The following is a 20,920-nucleotide window of genomic DNA, read 5'->3' on the forward strand; positions in this document are numbered from 1 at the left end:
CGCTGTCTCAGGCATAGGTAAAGAATCCATAAATCAATAGTTAAATAATTGTGCATTAAATCAGTTTTGTGACTCTGTGTGCTTCAGTGATGCCTGTTGGTCTTTCACAAACTTTATTCCCTAATGGTATTAATTTTTCCTCATCTGTGATTAGGCATCTCCTAATGATAGTATGGGCTGTTGTTTCCTAGACTTTTACAGGATGACCATCTTCAACTTGATTTATACCTCTTGTTAATGACATTGCACACTATTGCAGGCTGTTCTACTGGATCTCAATTTATCATCAGACCCCCAGGGCTTAGCAGAAAACCTAGTCAGGGCTATTAATGCTCATCTTGTTATCTTAGATGGAATTTTACCCTGGAACACAAGTTCTGAATGACTGGTAGTCGAGTATAAAGTGGATTTGTGAAACCACTGAGAAAACTTAGATGCTGATTAACCAGCAAGAACTGTTGAACAAATACAAATGTAACACATATAATTGTCCCACAGTACTTCAAGTGGAAGGAAGTTATTATTTCTTTAGTTTTGAAAATCATACCAGATATAGCCTTGGACTTCTATGAGTCAAGGTCAAGTCATGTTTTGGGGACAACCATCTTCCTTTTTTAGATCATGCCGGGAACTTGGGGATTGTAGTTCAGAAAAATTAGGGAGAGTCATTGGCCCATTGGGGAAGCTGCAGAGGTGTTCCTGGTTTAAGTCTAACTGCTGGGGCAGTAGATAATCTCCCTCCATGTCCACATGGCCCAACATAGATAGGGCCCTCACTGCCTCTCCTAAACATGCCACTGGGATTCAGACTCCACAGGATTCCATATTGCCTTCCCACTCGAGGTCCTGCCACCTCAGGACCCTGCATGTGGGCAGTACAAGTCCCTGCCACATAGGGAAACAGTACCTTCCTGTTTCTGTTCCCATTTCTGGGGGAATCTGATCATACTCCTCATGTCTATCAGCCCCCAATTCCTGGAACCATGCCCAACCTAGAGAGTCCTATCTGATAATGTCTCGAGACTAATTTTTTATAATCAATGGCTGATTTACTCAACTTTGGGAATGATTGTTTAGATATCCTCTTCCAAAACTATTCTCCTTTTAGGAGAGAGAAGGGAAATTTTTTTTTTAATGATATTTTATTTATTTATTTATTTTTGGCTGTGTTGGGTCTTTGTTGCTGTGCTCAGGCTTCCTCTAGTTGCGGTGAGTGAGGGCTACTCTACTTTGTGGTGCGCAGGCTTCTCATTGCAGTGGCTTCTCTTGTTTCGGAGCACGGGCTGTAGGTGCGCGGGCTTCAGTAGTTGTGGCGTGTGGGCTCAGTGGTTGTGGCTCACAGGCTCTAGAGCGCAGGCTCAGCAGTTGTGGTGCACGGGCTTAGTTGCTCTGCGGCATGTGGGATCTTCCCAGACCAGGGCTCGAACCCGTGTCCTCTGCATTGGCAGGCGGATTCTTAACCATTGTGCCACCAGGGAGGCCCCAGAGAGGGGAAATATTCTTAACTGTTGATAATAAACTTACTACCAAGAAATAAACTACAGTTAACTTTTCAGTGAGATCATTGTGCCACACAAAATTTTCGGTAAACCATTCTGGAACTGAATATGAATCTGTATAGCTTTGTTAGTTGAGTGTGATGAACAAAAGGGCAAAGAAGTCAAGCTAGAGATTAACTAAGAACCAAGATCTTATCCTAAAAAAACTAGCCATAAGAATAGAGAATGCAGAATAAAAAAGAATAAGAAGGATACTAATAGGTTTATAGTTAACCTAGCAATGTTATCAGTGTATAAAGAACAAAGAATTCAGTACGTTAAAAATGCTGTGAGATGAAAATATGGTTTAAACATTTCGGTGTTAGCTATTTTTAGTAGGTTTTCATAGCAAAGATAATATCATGAATTTATGCCCTGCCTTTGAGAAATTATTTAATTCTTCATTCAAATAGTTACATACCAATAACAAAGACACATGGGTAGATATAAGTTTGGTCATTATAATAAATTCTGAATAAATTTCAGTTACATTAAAGTTGTATATAGTCCTGTCAGAAACCAGCAGAACTGAGATAGCTGTGTTACCACTAGGAAGATACTTGTAAAGTAAACACTTGGTAACTGCTTCTTGTGTAACAGTAAAATTAACTTGAGTGCTTATTACATTTAGAGTACCATGTTAGACATTGTGGGGAATGCAGGAATGAATAATACATGAATGTTGCAACCAGAGACTCATATTCTAATGATAAAAACCTATTTCTGAATAAGTAATTTAAGAAAGATTAAGTACTGTAATAGGGGCCCTGTAATCAATGTAAAAATGAAACTTTGGTAAAGTTTAAAGAAAGAGGTGTGATTTAGGTAAGGACTTAAAACATCCATATAATCTGTGAGTAGTGTGGTGTGAGGAGGTGGCATGGTGAGACAAGGAGAGCACGGATGCATGCTTGATCAGTTAATACAATTACCTATCACTATATAAGCTGGTATTCAGCAGTATTAGAGGCCCCAGGTGAGTTGTAACTGAGATTCAAACATATTTAACATGTCTAACTTGGTGCTAGTCCAGTGGATCCCAGATGTCTTTTGATAGCAGTAGATTGTCTTTGCAGGGACGACTTTTCAAGATGATATTTGTATCCAAGCACCTAGAGATAAGGCAAGGGACAGACGGCAAAGAACAATGGGGAAGAATAGCATAGTGTCTGTTTTCTCAGTTCTGATTTCTGAGCCTTCCCTTCTGGCACAAGCTGACAAAACATATGAGAGAATTTAGCAGAACTAGTGAGGTAAGAAGTGTAGGTACTGGGATGACAAACTTTCACAGAGAGGGAGAGATGGGCAATCTGCTTGTTTATGCGTGGAAATTGGAATCACTTAAGATTGTGAGGGTGCAAGGCCTTTGGAAGTAGTACATAGGGGAGTAGTAGAACCAGCAAGGGCAGCGGTGTGCAGTGCAGAAGGCAGAATCCCAGGATTCTGGAACTCAGGGTTTCCTGGGAAAGGTGGAGTAGGGATGGATGGTGTGCATCTGGTTGGCTGAATGCCTAGGTCAGGTGCAGTCAATGAGTCAGGAAATTTGGTCTCATGAATATCCCAAGACCTAAAGAGGCTTTGGAAAATTTAGGGTTTCTGTACTATTAATAGGAGAACACAGAGTGCTTATGTTTACTGAAAATGTATTCATCCAATTTATACCCGTCACAAAGACATAAATTCTAGGCCCTCTTGTCCTGTTAATTTCAAGGTACATATCCAGCAGATTGGGGGCCGTCTCCTCTTCTGTCCTTGAGTCCTCCAGCACCAAAGGGGCTTTCTAAGCAATGTTGGCATCTCTCAGGTGCACATAATGTGCAGAAGACACAGCAGTAATCAAAGAACTACGGAAATCTAACTTCTTGAGCTTATTTCTGCAAACTAGATTTAGGGCAGGTATGCTAGCTGATGAGCTGTTAATAAAACTTTGTCACTTTTACTGCTTTCTTTAGTTATAACCAAGCTAGAAATATCACAGTCAGTCAATCAGCTCTTATTTAAATGGTCATAAAGAGGTGAAGGAGTGAAGAAAATGCCACAAGATCTGGAAAGGTCAGAGGTCAAAAGTAACAGCAGGCATGCCAGACTATTTTCAGCCTGCATTTTTCATAGTGGATTTCTTTGAGCAGAACTGTAGGATATAACTTCTTTCCTGCCACTAGCAAATATTTCTGGGTCTAGAGGTCAAGCAAAATATTAAATTCCCTCTTTATTTTCATGAGGCATAATATTGTATCACTGTGTAGTCTGTCATTGTGTTTTACTTTGGCTACTGCCTTAGGTCTGTATGAATGACAGGAATATCTTTTATGTTAATGATAAAGAATTTGTTTAGACAGTGAAGAGTCCCCAACTGTGTAGGAGCAAAAATGGTGCAAAGAGAAAATATACTAAGCAAAGAGGAAATAAATTAAACAATTGGGCTCTCCAATTTAACATTTCTAAAATGTCTTCCTTGCATTAGAAAGAGACTGACATGTGGTTAATCTCACCTGAAGCCCCAAAGAGACCTCTCTTTATAGGAAGAAAATCTTAATGACCCTTTGGAGGTTCAATATTTAATTAGGATAAGCTTTTCACCTGAAGGCCGTTTGACATCTTCTACCATCAAAGTCTGGAGTAGAAAATGAAGGTGAATATATTAATATTTGTAAAGCACATACTCGTGGGTAGGGTTGCTGCATCTTAACCAGAGTTCTTACATATACTTCACAAATATTCCCTTCCCTACTCACTTTCAACTTGGAACTGAAAGTCAAAGGTAATAATCTATAAATGAGGAAAGGGCTAACCATCATATTTAGAGTCAATATGGGGATCTCTGAGGTGTACTTTAAGGTGAGAACCACTGATTTAAAGTTATGACCACTAGAAGCAAAGAAGGAATATGTACCTCACAGGCAAAATGTCCTGGGTATCCTACTCTGGTTAAGTGCATAGACTTTGGATTCAAACTTGTATTGGAAAATCAGCTTTAACAACACTTACTAGTTGTGTGACTTAGGGCAAGATACTTCAACTTTCTAAGGTTCAGTTTTTTCATCTCTAAAACAGATCATGGTAGCACTTACCTTTTAAGGGTGCACTGAGATAATGCATATAATGTACTTAGCACATTGCCTAGAACAAATAAGTACCCAAATACAGTTAACCCTTGAACAACATGAGTTTCAGTTGTGAGGGTCCACTTACATGTGGATTGTTTTCAATAGTAAATGCCACAGGACTACACTATCTGATCTGCAGTTGGTTGAATCTGCAGATACAGAGGGACCTTGGATACTGAGGGCTGGCGATAAATTATACGCAGATTTTCGGCTGTGCAGAGGGTGGGTTCCCCTAACCCTCACACTGTTTGAGGGTCAACTCTATTGGTAGTTCCTGTTCTTGTTACTGTTACTTATTAATACAAATATTACAATAACAATGATCATTACTGAGGAGTAGTAGTAGCTGAGCTTAGCTAAAAGGTAAAATAGTAGAGGGCACAGGACTAAAAATTTTCCTGTTTGCATTTTACCTCAAGCATGAAATGTATTTACCTCTTATACTCAGTGCTTTCTCAGTTTGATCATATTAAAACAGAAAAGTAAAAGATTAGATATCACACATCATTATATTTTGAATAAGACTTATTCAAGGCATTGCATTATCACTCTGTCTTGACAATTAAAAAAATCTATCTGTAATTATGAAATGAAAGACTGTCTTCTGTGCCAGAAATTTTTGGCAGTGTGAAGCAAGCAGAAAAACAAATACTGCCTTATACTTGAAGTTGTACTATTCACAGGATTATTTCAGAAGGACCTGCAACAGTGGTTGTTCTACAATAAACACTTAAAACATATTTGTGTAAATCTGTTCCAGTTATTTTAGTTTGACAGTAAGAAAGAAACTGTGATGAGGGAGTGTGGTGTCTGGGCAGGCAATTGGCTTCATTTTCTTTGTTTTGTTTTTGGTCTCCTTTTCTAGCTTTGCTGTCTCAGGTCTGCCTACTCTTAGCTTTCCAGCATTCCCAGGAGGAGGGCAGCTGAGAGGTGGTAAGAGAGTCTGGAAGAGAATGGTCTGTGGGAGTTTATGGATTTAAGAGAAGAAACTGCAGACTTGGGTTCTAGGCCAGGGGTGACAAACTCAAATTCCTAGGGAGTTTGGCAAATGGGGACCAAGTGTAAGACACCTAAATGTCCTGGGGACACTAAAGAACTAAAGAGTTCCCATAGAAAGGGACCTGGTAAGAATATGGTCCATTCCTAGAAATCTTTTTTTCTAACCCCAAGAAAAGCAAAAATCTAGATTTTTTTTTATGTTTAAAAAAGCCCCACTTTCCTAACTTAAAAATGTAGGCAGTGCATTCAACTTAAACAAAAAGTCACAAACCACATTGACAGTTGGGTCTTCAGTCCTCTGCTTTGTAACTTCTAGGCCATAAATTGTGAGCATGGATAGTCCAAATGTTTTGTATAGTTGCTCCTGTGTATCCGTGGGGGATTGGTTCCAGGCACCTGTAGATATAAAAATCCACAGGTGTTTAAGTCCCTTATATAAAGTAGCATAGTATAGTTGGGCCCCTGTATCCATGGATGTAGAACACATGGATATGGAGGGCTGGCTGAAAAGTTTTAAATCGTAAATTCTGTACTCATGTGATGAAATTGTTAAAACAGTACATGGTATGAAGGAAAACTGCATACTTGATATGAATTACAGATATGAGGACATTCAGTATATTAGAAGAAGCCAAAAATTTATTTGGCTCTATTAAACTATTTATTGTATGGCCCAGCATATTGTTATAGAATCCCTTTCTTGGTTGTATGGAATGTGAAACAACTGTTTTTCTTTTTTTTAAATTGTAGTTGATTTACAATATAATATTACTTTCAGGTGTATAACAGTGATTTGATATTTTTATTGAGACAATTGTTTTTCATAACCTCTGTCAACAATATAATAAAATGTAGATTATAATCTGGTATAATTTAATGTTAAAATACAATGATATAAAATAATATATTTAGAGAATTTTAATCTTTCTATATAATACACAATATTTTGTTATATTTCTTAAACCAGTGTTCAATACTGTTTCTGATACTGATTTTTATAAATCAGATGACTTATAAAATTTATTAGAATTAAAAACGACTAAAGTTATTTTTGCTTATCATACTCACTAGTCATTGTTTAAAATTGCAAAGAAAGGCTTTCAGATTTCATTTGGATAATACTGATCATTTGTTTAATCATATTTATATCTTGTTAAATAAGTGTATCAGATTTTAAATGAATTAAATATTCAAAGTACTTTTACTGTGACTCTTATCTGTGGGGTTTGTAGTGTTCAGAGCACTGAATAATAATCTACTTCATCTGAATGGAAATTTTTTCTTTTTAAGAAAGCTTTACCCTTGCAGTTTTGCAAAAGAGGAGCAATGTGAGGTAATGTGGTACGGCAATTTGCTCAACATTTTAAAAAGAATCATTGTCCAAGCCAACAAATGAGCTCTGGCTGCAGTTTATATATAACAGTTCAACTACCTCTTTTCAATGGTTCCAAACAAAATAATCCCATTTTTAAAAGAGCCTACATAATCAGGCTTACCATTAAACAATAAACTATCATTTAGTTTAGCAACTAATATGGCATGTGTATGTTAGGATTAAGTCATTTTTGTGTGATTAACATCATTGCTTGTGGAATGAGAACAATCCAACCGCTTCTGTAAATTTTAGTATTTTCCTCATAGAAATTCATGTTCTTAGGGTGATACGTCTTTCATTTTATAGCTTTATACAAATCCTAGTACATAGGCTGCACAGTGTTGGTTGAATGAATGAATGAAGGACTAAATGAGAATTTATTTTGTTTGGAAGGCAGAGGGGATGGGGGAGTGGATGGAATCTTATTTTTATTTTTTCTGCCAGACTGATCTTTACACAAAGAGGACGAAAATTCTTGCTTTGAACTAATAGGGCATTGGAAATATTTTAGAATGCATTGTTTTTCCATTGGCTGCTTTGTTAAATTGAAATTAGATATTTGTAAAAACAAGTTGAGATACACATTTCGTTAATTTATCTGATGTGAGTTACATAAACTCCAGCAATCCGTAGTAAAGCTTTAATAAGTTTTATTATATACATATTACATGAAAAATGTGACACTTGTACTCCCACAGTAAGACAGATAAAGAATCTTATGAATTATTTTAGACAAAATTATCTTGAAAAGGCCATTCTCAGTGGATCTTTAAATAAATTCAGTTCTTTTGAATGGGATATTCTATTTCTGCTGTGACAAATTATCACAAACTTAGTGACTTAAAACAACACATTTCCTTCAGGTGTACAGCAAAGTGAATCAGTTATACATATACATATATCCACTCTTTTTTTCTTTTTTTAAACTCTTTTCCCATATAGGCTGTTACAGAGTACTGAGTAGTTTCCTGTGCTATACAGCATGTTCTTATTAATTATCTATTTTATATATAGTAGTGTGTATATGTCAATCCCAATCTTCCAATTTACCTTTCTCCCCGCCATCTCCCCCAGTAACCGTAAAAATTAAAACCAAACCAAACCAAACCACACACACACATTTATTCAGTTCTCAGGCCAGAAGCTGACCTTGGCCTCAGTGAGCTAAAATTAAGGTATGGGCAGAGCTGCGTTGCTTTCTGGAGGTTCTAGGGGAGAACCCATTTTCTTGCTTTTTCTAGCTTGTAGAGACAGCCTGGATTCCTTGGTATGTGCCCCCTTCCATCTTCAAAGCCAGCAATGTCTGATGGAGTCTTTCTCACATCGCATCACACACTGACTCTCCTAATTTGATCTTTCCCCTTTAAGGATGCTTGTGATTACACTAAACCCATTTGGATAATACAGGATCATCTATTTAAAGTTAGTTGATTAGCAACCTCAATTCCATCTGCAACTTTAATTCCCCTTGCCACATAACAGAACATTCATAGCTTCTGGGGTTGGGATGTGTACATCTTGAAGGAGGCTGTTATTTATCTACCATGGTAGGTTTTAAGTATTCCTAAATGTATATTAAATCAGGGGTTGTAAACTTGTGGCTCATGTGTGAGATATGACTCATAGATAAGTGATTTTTTTCTTTGCTATGTTTATTACATTGGATTATAGAGTGTTGTAAATTAGTGGCCAAAATTAAAAAGATAGTCAGTAAAATAATGTGTTTCCATATTGTCTGGAAAAAAAATTTAAAATTGGGAATTCATGGGTTGGCAACAACTGGCTGAAATGTGTTAGTGGTGGCTCAGTTTAAATGGGTTTTGTGCTTTTCATTTTGCCAGTGTCTTCGTCACTCCCAATGCGTCTCTAAATACGAGGCTGGATCGTGGTAGCCATTGCTCTTTTTATTCAGTCCATTTCTTTTATTTATATTACTTACCTGGTCCTTGTTAACATCTGACATCCTGTGTTGAGTAAGTATGTACTAAGTCCATTTGTAGTAAGTATGCATGTTACTTTATCATAACAATAGAATGAATGAAACACTAAAATATTTTTAAAATTTCTATATTTGTCTAAATCAGACCTCCCAGGCCCCACTTATCTTAGTGGCAGGATATTCAGTTCCATTTGTTATGGCGTCCAAACTCTCAGGGGAGTGCCCTTCGGCAAACTGTAGCCTGGGTGAATATATTTACAGTATACACATTCCATAAAGGATTCTTATGCAGATTATATAAATAATTCCTAAAAATCAAAAAGAGAACAAACACCCTAACTAAAACTGGGGGGGAAATCTTGAACAGGCACTTTTTTTTTTAAAATTTTTATTGGAGTGTGGTTATTTTACAATGCTGTGTTAGCCTCCACTATACAACAAAATGAATCAGCCATGCACACACAGATATCCTCTCCCTTTGGACTTCCCTCCCATTTAGGTTACCCATTTAGGTTTACTTCCCTCCCATTTAGGTTACCTCCCATTAGGTAAAGTTCCCTGTGCTATACAGTATGTTCCCATCAGTGGTCTATATTATACATAGTATCAATAATGTAGATGTGTTAATCCCAGTCTCCCAATTCCTCCCTCCCCACCCCTTTCCCCCTTCGTATCCCTACATTTGTTCTCTATGTCTCTATTTCTGCTTTGCAAATGAGATCATCTATACCATTTTTCTAGATTCCACATACATGCATTATTACGATATTTGCTTTTTTCTTTCTGACTTACTTCACTCTGTATGACACATAGGTCCGTCCACGTCTCTACAAATGACCCGATCTCATTCCTTTTTATGGCTGAGTAATATTCCATTGTATATATATGTACCACATCTTCTTTATTCATTCATCTGTCAGTGGACATTTAGGTTGCTTCCATGTCCTGGCTGTTGTAAATAGTGCTGCTATGAACATTGGGGTACATGTATCTTTTCAAATTATGGTTTTCTTCAGATATATGCCCAGGAATGGGATTGCTTGATCATATTGTAGCTCTATTTTTAGCTTTTAAAGGAACCTCCATACTGTTCTCCATAGTGGCTGTATCAATTTCCATTCCCACCAACAGTGCAAGAGGGTTCCCTTTTCTCCACACTCTCTCCAGCATTTGTTGTTTGTAGATTTTCTGATGATGCCCATTCTAACTGGTGTGAGGTGATAACCTCATTGTAGTTTTGATTTGCATTTCTCTAATAATTAGTGATGTTGAGCAGCTTCTCATGTGCTTCTTGGCCATCTGTATGTCTTCTTTGGAGAAATGCCTATTTAGGTCTTCTGCCCATTTTTGGAATGGGTTGTTTGTTTTTTTTAATACTGAGCTGCATGAGCTGTTTATATATTTTGGAGATTAATCCTTTCTCCATTGATTCATTTGCAAATATTCTCTCCCATTCTGAGGGTTGTCTTTTCATCTTGTTTATGGTTTCCTTTGCTGTGCAAAAGCTTTTAAGCTTAATTAGGTTCCATTTGTTTGTTTTTGTTTTAATCTTTTATTACTCTAGGAGGTGGGTCAAAAAAGATGTTGCTGTGATTTATGTCAAAGAGTGTTGAACAGGCACTTTAAAAGAACCTATTCAAATGGGCAATAAACCTAAGATGCTCAATATCATTATTCAAGAAGTAAACACAATTGAAAACCAGATGTGGAACAATTAGAACTATATTGCTGATAGCAGAAAAAATGGAAACAATCACTTTGAAAAACTCTTTGGTTGTATTTACTAAAGCTATGTTTACATCTGCCAATGATCCAACAATTCTATGCTTTTGTATAATCACAGAAATAAGAAAACATGTTCATCAGAAGACAAAAATGTTTATAGTAGTTTTATTTATAATAGCCCCTAATCGAAAACAACCATACAATCATCAACAGGAGGGTGAATAAATACATTCTAGAATACTATACAGTGGAATACCTCTTATTATAAAAGAATGTACTGCAGATAACATGGATGAATATCATAGGCATAATTATGAGTAAAATAAACCAGACAGAAAAGAGTACCTACTGTTGGATTTCATTCATATGAAGTTCCAGAACAGGTTCCATAACTAATCTATTATAACAGAAGTCTGAATAGTGGGAGAGGCATGGGGAAAGATTTCGTCATGCTGGAAATTTCAATATTTTAAATTGAAGTATTTGATGATTTATTGAGTGCATACATATATAAGTATTTATTGGATTTTCCACTTAAGATGTGTGTATGTGTGTTAAATCTTGAAAAATTTGAAGAAATGACAACTTTGTCTTCATTTAACTTACTTCCTAACTTTTGTGTTATTGTCTTTTTAAATTTCACATATATTTCAAATTTGACAGGCCATTTTATAGTATTTGTGCAACAGTATTCATTTCGATCTATCCTGATATTTATCTTTTCAGGTACACTTCACTAATATCCAAATTTCCATGTTTTCCTGTGGGTTTTATTTTTCTTCTACCTGAAGAACTCCCATATAATAATGAATGTTTTCAGGTTTTGTATGCTAAAAATGTTTTCTTTTTGTTTTTGAAGAATATTTTCTCTGGGTATAGAAGTTTTTGTTGGCATCTAGTTTCTTCCAGCACTTTTGAAGGTTTTCATTGTCTTCTGGCTTTCATACTTTTTCATAAGAAGTTAGATATCACTATTGCTGCTTTGAATGTCTTATTTCTTGATACTTTTTAACACTTTTATTTTGTATTTGATTTTCAAAAGCCTTTTATGATTTACTTAAGTATGGCTTTCCTTATATTTATTTGGCTTGAGATTGCAGAAGTTCTTGAATTTATGCATTGATAGCTTCCATCGGTTTTGGAACATTTCTAGCTCTTATTTTAAATATTGCTTCTGCCCCATTCTCTTTTCTCCATTCGGGTTTCCACACCACATATGCTACACACTATGCAATTTGCATGTGACCCAATGCATATGCTATACACTATGCATTTTGACTGTGACCAACATGTATCTTATCAATTTCTTTCCTTTTATTTGTCCATTCTTTGGTTTTGAAATTTTGTATAGGCCTCCCTTTCATTTCACTAATCTGCTGTATTCAGTCTTCTTTTTATAACTATTCAAAGAGATTTTAGTTTCAGGTATATTATTTTAGTACTACACTATCCATTCAGTTCTTTATTCAAATTTTCTTTTCATCTTTTCATATATTTTCTCCATGATTTCTTTAGCAAATTATAGTTATTTTAAAATTGTTAATAACTAAAATATGAGCATCTCCCGTGGAACTTTTCCCCTTGTCTGAGTTTTTTTTTTCTCTTGGTTATTTGTCATATGGTTTTATCTCTTGGAATGGCTAATTCTTCTTGATTGACTGTTGGACATTAAGAATAAAGATATGTATAGGATGCAAGAGATATTCTATCACAAAGAGTACTTTTCACTGTTCTAATGATAGAATGGAGACTGCCCACCTATTAGGTACTAAGATGATGTGAGGCTGACTTGCAGTATTTTCTTTGTGTGTGTGGTTTTTTTTTTTTGTTTGTTTTTTAATAAGACTCAGCCTACCTCTAATTCTTTACCCATTCCTGGGGCATGACCCTCTGGGGCTTTCAGCTGAGAGCCTTGCAAGTCTGTGCATCCTCAGTACCAAGAACTTGTGAGAAACTTTGCTGTTTTTCATACGTCTTTCACCTTAGACCTTCCATGTCTGCAAGTTGTTACACTTTACTAACTTTCTAGAGCCTTTAACTCTGACCTTATGATTACAGGGTCCCCTCTCATTTGTGAGTCTGTCTCTACAGCACTGCTGGGTGGTGGGAAATTCTGGTCTGCTTCTTAAGGGTTTTTGGCTTAGTTGTTTAGCCTTCTGCATTGTACATTCTCAGAATTTGGAAAACAAGTATTTTGAGAGAAATCAGCCATATGTTTGAAGCCCTCCGATCTTGAATTTTGTCACTTCCCTGCATAACTGCCAAATGCTTTGCTGGTATCTCTGTCCCCTGGCAGTAGCCCTCTGCTTGTGCCAGGTCCATATTCACAGCCTCCAGCCCTCACCCAGAACTGACAAAGGCTCTCACAGTAGAAGTGGGTACAGATTGTAAGTTCACATCTGAGAGTTTCTCCCCACTCTAGAATTTAATACCTCTAGTTCCTCTTGCTTCTACAGCTCTATGATGCCTTCATATTTAACCTTGGTTTTCTAGTTCTCAGTAGGATCTTTGGCTGCTATAAATGATTCCACCCCACCTTAGCACCACTGATTTTTTTTTTTTTAACATCTTTATGGGAGTATAATTGCTTCACAATGGCATGTTAGTTTCTGCTTTATAACAAAGTGAATCAGTTACACATATACATATGTCCCCCTACTTGTGTCTCCCTCCTTCCCACCCTCCCTATCCCACCCTTATGGGTGGTCTAAAAGCACCGAGCTGATCTCCTTGTGCTACGTGGCTGCTTCCCACTAGCTATCTATTTTATATTTGGTATTATATATAAGTCCATGCCACTCTCTCACTTCATCCCAGCTTACCCTTCCCCCTCCCCATGTCCTCAAGTCCATTCTCTAGTAGGTCTGCGTCTTTATTCCCATCCTGCCCCTAGGTTCTTCATGACCATTTTTTTTTTTAACTCCCTATATAAGTGTTAGCATACGGTGTTTGTTTTTCTCTTTCTGACTTACTTTACTCTGTATGACCGACTCTAGGTCCATCCACCTCACTACAAATAACTCAATTTCATTTCTTTTTATGGCTGAGTAATATTCCATTGTATATATGTGCCACATCTTCTTTATCCATTCATCTGTCAATGGACACTTAGGTTGCTTCCATGTCCTGGCTATTGTAAATAGAGCTGCAATGAACATTGTGGTACATGACTCTTTTTGAATTACGGTTTTCTCAGGGTATATGTCCAGTAGTGGGATTGCTGGGTCGTATGGTAGTTCTATTTTTACTTTTTTAAGGAACCTCCATACTGTTCTCCATAGTGGCTGTATCAATTTACATTCCCACCAATGGTGCAAGAGGGCTCCCTTTTCTCCACACCCTCTCCAGCATTTATTGTTTGTAGATTTTTTGAAGATGGCCATTCTGACTGGTGTGAGGTGATATCTCATTGTAGTTTTGATTTGCATTTCTCTAATGATTAATGATGTTGAGCATTCTTTCATGTGTGTGTTGGCAATCTGTATATCTTCTTTGGAGAAATGTCTATTTAGGTCTTCTGCCCATTTTTGGATTGGGTTGTTTGTTTTTCTGATATTGAGCTGCATGAACTGCTTGTATATTTTGGAGATTAATCCTTTGTCAGTTGCTTCGTTTGCAAATATTTTCTTCTATTCTGAGGGTTGTCTTTTCGTCTTGTTTATGGTTGCCTTTGCTATGCAAAAGTCTTAAGTTTCATTAGGTCCCATTTGTTTATTTTTGTTTGTATTTCCATTTCTCTAGGAGGTTGGTCAAAAAGGATCTTGCTGTGATTTACGTCATAGAGTGTTCTGCCTATGTTTTCCTCTAAGAGTTTGATGGTGTCTGGCCTTACATTTAGGTCTTTAATCCATTTTGAGTTTATTTTTGTGTATGGTGTTAGAGAGTGTTCTAATTTCATTCTTTTGCATGTAGCTGCCCAGTTTTCCCAGCACCACTTATGGAAGAGGCTGTCTTTTCTCCATGCACCACCAATTTTTGAGCAAAGTGAAGTGTCATGGCTCTGTGCTAAGTGCTTAGTTACAGAAGAATAGAATTTGAGCTTTTCCTCAGGGTTTTGAAATGTTTGTACTTACAGGGCATGTACCCCAAAAGAGTAATAAAACAAAACATTATAGGATATCTTATATAAATAGTATAGTTAGGAGGCCAGGGGAGACCTCTCTGAGTTCTAGGATAATCAGGAAAGGCAAATTTTAAAGTGAACTTTAAAGAAAAAGTATTGTGAAATAAGAAAAAGCATTTTATTTTGAGAATAATATAGGCCAAAAATGTGGATGAAACAAACCTATTCACAGTAGTTTTATTTAAGAAGCCCCTAACTTGGGAAGAACACTAATGTCCATCAGATGCAAGAATTGGTAAACTAATCATTCCAAACTTATACAATAGAATGTAATTCAATAGTTTAAAGGACTGAACTAATCATGAAACAATATAGATATATCTCAAAACATTAAGAAGAATAAGCCAGACACTAAAGAGTACATATAGTATGATTCCATTTATAGGAAGTTAAAACATAGGCAATGTTACTAGGTAGGTAGGTAGGTAGATATAGTGATATATACGTAAATCAAAACAAAATTGCCTCTGGAAGGTGGGGATTGACTGGATGGGAATGTGAGAGAAATTTCTGGGATGATGGGAATGCTCTGTATCTTTTTTTTTTTTTTTTTTTTTTTGCGGTATGTGGGCCTCCCACTGCTGTGGCCTCTCCTGCTGTGGAGCACAGGCTCCGGATGTGCAGGCCCAGCGGCCATGGCTCACGGGCCCAGCTGCTCCGCGGCATGTGGGATCTTCCCAGACCGGGGCACGAACCCATGTCCCCTGCATCGGCAGGCAGACTGTCAACCACTGTGCCACCAGGGTAGCCCAGGGAATGCTCTATATCTTGACTGATATGGGCGGTCTCTTGGGTGTATACATATGTCAGTTTGTCAGATTTTATGTGTACGATTTGTGCATTTCCCTGTGTGTAAATATTATTTCAATAACATAATTGAATATAAAAACCATAAGTAATCAGTATGGTTTATAATAGATAATTTGTTCATTGATTTGCAAGAAATGGTAGGAGGGATGTTTGGATAAGATGCAGAAATTCTTAGAAATTGGACAAAAGGAAGCCACTAAAATAATCTGCAAGGGTGAGAGAAAATCAGAATAATGTTTTAGAAAATTTAATCTCCAGGGCCTAGAGAAACCACTCAAAACAAAGATGTATAGCCTGTAACCAACAGCTGTGATATCTTTTAATGCTATGTTTTCTGGGAAAAGTATGTTATCATACTTGGGTAAAATTGTAAAAAATAATATCTTAGCTCATCATTTAGTACATATTTTCCTAACAATAGTATTTTAAAATTTTAATATGGCCTTTACTAATAGGAGTTAATCCTACTGCATCTCTCAGGAATGAAGGTCACAGAACCTGTGATAAAACTAGGTAAGACGTCTACCAAAGCTCTCGGTAGGAGGGGAAACTCGATTTCTAGTTTTTCAAATTAAGGCTTAATTTCTGTAAAGAATTTTTTAAAAATGCAGCAGAATTATAAATAATGATGTGAAGCCAAAAATAATTGTTGGGGGTGAGGTCGTTTTTTGTCTCTGAATGCTCTATTGTTCAATTCTGATTGATTTTTAAGCAAGTTTTATTCACTTCTATGAAAAATATTAGAAAAATGCAATAACATAATCCAGGATACTTTCAAAATACATAAAGGCTATAAGGAGATGAGAAGAAAATGGTAATGAGCAACGACAGATGTTTCTTTCTTGGAAGAGTAATTAGAGATAGAAATAGCATCTTACAGAAAGCAGAAGTGTCTTATCACCAACTCTTCAGGAATTCATTCAGCAAGATAGCTCACAAATCTGTGTGTGTAAATTTTAAAACATAAAAAATTGAGGAAGAAATGAAGATCTGTAAGCTCCAGATAGCTATGTGTTGATCCCAATCCTGTGCATTGATGGACTAAGCAAAAACCACAGAAGACTCTCTTTAACATGTTTCTGTATCTGAAATTATATCACAGTAGATTCATTGTTTTTGGTTGAAGTGCAATATCTGCATTTCACTATGTAAATGTACATTTCTTTGGGAGTGGCAACATACATCTTTTTAAAAACTAACTCTTCCACACTGATGACTCAGTAGGAAAATGCAAAAGAAAAAATTGTTAAAGGAATGGCACGTTGCATTTTTTGCAGTAAAGCAATGTGGGTTTGCATCAACTAGGAAAATTATATCTTCTCTTCATATACCATTGAAATTTCTTATTCAATCCATTCATCAGGGTCGTTGAATACTTTAGAGGTGATACAGTAAGGCAGGGGAGAATCTAGGAAAGATAAGTAGGAAGGTGGAGAAGATCAGCCTTTCTTGTCATTTATTTTTGTCTACTCAGCTTTATCATGTCGAAAAAAAGTATTGGGCAGAATATTAATCTTCCTCTGCATAATATATTTGCTCTCTTTTAAACTGAAATACCGTTGACATACAGTATTATGTTAGTTATAATCTATAGTATTTATTAAAAACAGTGAACCCCTTGTTTTTTCTAATTGACTATCAAACTTAAGGTTAACCTAATTTTGTTATACTCTATATATTTCTTAATTTTTATTTTTAAATTCTAAACCATTTTCTTTTATCAGTATGGAAATGTAAGTATAGAGAAGTATTCACATATTTTTCTTGATGACAGAACTAAGGGAAGAAAAGAGTTTCATTAAGCTGTGTATTAGTTTTATACGATGTTTTACTAGTTTTTCTCCTCAATTTTAAGTTTTATTTATTAGTGTTCACAAAGGTATAATCATTAATGTGCACATTTCTTAGATAAAATGCTATTTTTATATTTTAAGCTGTATTACTGAAAAATAACATTAAAAACAGAAAATCTTAAATCTCTATTTTTGTATTCTATAACGAAATTTCCAAATTAAGTTCTTCATTCTGATAAATGTGTCATCTATTTGTAATCTAATGTGTTCAAATTGTAATGGAAAGCCCACAATTGAAGTGATAGTCTGGGTAATGGGAAGCACCTGTGTCAAATGCTCTACTTCCATTGCTAGATTGTAGTCATGGAAAACTAGGAAGCATTTGAATGGCACAGCCCCACTGTTTAGCACAGGTGTTTTTCTAATTGTGATGTACTGAGAAGGTATAGGGTTTAATGCCCCAGAAACTTACCTTTTACCTCTCTGACCTTGTGCATTCATGTAAGTACTTAATAAAATTTGTAGGAACACAGACTAACTCCTGGAATTGCTGAGAATTGTTCTTTCAAGTGTATATGGCAGTGTGTTTCTTTTCTCCTTAATATTTAATACATGCGTTAAAGGAATTTACATGTATGTTTCATCAGGTGTCAGATAAAATAAAAAGCTTACAAATTTCCCATGATATGGTAACATTCATTTAAGAAATGATTCATTCTCCCTTCCTCCAAGAAAGTGTGATGAATCAGAAAGTATTCACTAGGAAGTTCTAACCTTGTATACTGGTTCTCCAGGACTCATTTTGTGTTTTAGAGTGATAGAAAATTTAAAATATACCAAAGAACCAAAATCTAAGACAGTGGTATCTTTGACAGTTTTTAAAGTGTTTTTAGTTGTATAATATGCAAATATAAAATTTTAAGAAATTCATTGAATTATTTTGATTAGTTTTTTTCTTTTACTATATTTTGGAGTCCTTAGTTTGTTTGCTTTCTAGCTCTAAAAAGTCGAAAAGTCCGATTCAGTTTGTTGTTTTGTCCCCTTCGCCCTGAAGCACTGAAGTTGAATGATTTTTAAAGTTGCTTTCTTTTAACTTTTGGTAGAATAAGGAGTGGATACATTTAACAAATTCCATTTCTAGAAATAGTGGACTAAGTTGTTTTAAACCAAAGGGCCTGTTGAGAACAAGTAGAAAAACTGGATAAAATATAAATTTCTTGAAGGCATTGAGAGTTACCATAGCAGTAAGGATTTACAGGATCAAGATCAGGAGAGAAGGAAGACCATCTCAGCCAGCAAGTAAGTAATATCCCAGCCATTAAGTAATATGGCTTAAGATATAGTAAAGGGAAAAATTGAAAAAATTAAAAAAAGTGCACACATACATAACTACCATGGGATAGTTCAACACATCTTTCCTTGTAACTAATAGAACAAACAGACAACAGTAAGTATATAGAAGATACGACCAACAGAGTAAGTCCTCAGTGCCACTCTGGAGGCTGCCTGGAGATCAAATAGCTCACTGTGTCTTCTTGGGAAGCTATTGTCAACTTGAGAGTGCATGTGTGCTTTTTCCTTCTTTCCTGCCTCAGTGTCATTTTCACTTACTTTTGCTGCCTTGGGTTGCACCATGCAGGAATGGCACATATTGGCTCTGTTTCATAGGGAGCTTGGATTAAGAAAGTATGTTATCCTTTAATAACAATGTTTATTTGAAAAATATGGGGTTACTTCAGACCTTCTTGCCAAGCAATGGTAGATACCCCAGATGTTAAGCTCTCTCTGTAGGTAACATGGAGATGAGAATATTAACAAGAGAGATAAGTACTGAGCAATAGTTTAACTGTGGCAAGAGCATGAAACTTTATCAGTATTGTAGAAAAAAACCCCCAACGGTAAAAAAGAAAATCAGCATTCCTAACATCAACGCCACACTAAAAGGCAAGAGCAACATTCTCATCCCGTAGAATGAACACAAAACAGAAGACATATGTGAAGAGTAATCTGTGGAGTCAAGAGTAATTGAGCAATAAGGAGCATTTAGCAAAAACTATTTTGGGGAAAATATAGTAAATCTCTAAGGACATAAAATATCTATTAATTTCAGGGTAAAGTACCTTATAATGTACTATAAGGGAATTCCTGAAAATTTAAGCCAGATGTTTGATATAAATTGTAAAATACATGTTTTCCCCTCAAACCAAATTCAATAAAACATTTTCATGTAAATTAATTTGGGAGTAGATTTTACAGCAGACAAGTGCCTGAAGAGTTAGCATATGGTCCAAAATGTAGCTCTGGGAAAACGCTAAATTCTAATCTGCCCTCTTCTTTAGATGAATAAGTGTCTTCTCTAAACATTTTGATATCTTAATTCCTGAATTTATTCGTACTCATCTTTAATGAATATATACATTCCTGAAGTTCTTTGAAAATATAATCCAAAGTAATGCCTACAGTACTTGTCTAGGTGATTCTCAGGTATTTATCTTGATCTTCAGCTCAGTCTATTTATTGTTCCAAGGTAGCTTTTCCTATACCACAGAGCATCTCTCTTGAAAGCCCACTTTCACCCCAAACTCTGTACATCCCAAAATAAACAAATCATGTCCTACTTTTAATGAATCCCCGTTATCTACACCATCATGTCCAAGATCTTTTTCTAGAAAGCAAGAGTTATCTTCCCAGGTTCATTTCATAGTGTTCCCTTCCACAAATCCTGCATTTAAGTTCAACAGTGTTATTGACTTTTCCCTAAAAATGATCTGTATTTTCTCACTTCCTCGTCTCTTTTCATATTGTTCCTTTTGTTTGATGATGCTGCTACCTGATGAAACCCATACAGTATTTTTTGAAGTTCTGTTTTATCACTTCGTCCTAATACTTTTCCTGAACCCCTCAAGAAAATGCCATTTATATATATTCCCATTTTACATTGTATTGCTATTATTGGTGAACCATTTTTATTCCTTTGCTAGATTAAAAGTTCCTTTAGGTAATTCAAAATACTTTATTTCTCTTAATCTCTTTTATAGCACATAGTACAATACTTATTAATTCATGAAAATGAACATCTGGGTTTCTTCATAAACTAACAAGTACTAGAGTAAATTACATTTTTTATTAGATACATTTAAAGCTATTTTGGGAAATAAGCAGACTTTCTTAGTGAGGAAAGGTTTTCTCGGGGAGTGCTCAAACAATCATAACTTAAAACTTTAATGAAGCACTATCTTAATGCCTAATTCGCACTGAAATATCGTAAATGTCCACTGATGACTGTCCATTTTTGCCTGACATCTGTCAACTAAAAAGTGAGTGTATATAAGGGTAAAGAAGGATGCTGATAATGCTGAGAGCTTAAGAATAAGGACAAAATCCTCTTGCTATTTTAAAAACCTAGTTATGAAAGTGGAGACTAAAAAGTGAATTGTTTTGAGGGCTATAATATATAACGTTACTAACTACTTCATTTGAAATTCTCAAAATAAGCAAGAACCTTTCTAAA

This window comes from Orcinus orca, chromosome 7 (assembly GCF_937001465.1).
Source record: "Orcinus orca chromosome 7, mOrcOrc1.1, whole genome shotgun sequence".
Lineage (NCBI taxonomy): Eukaryota > Metazoa > Chordata > Mammalia > Artiodactyla > Delphinidae > Orcinus > Orcinus orca.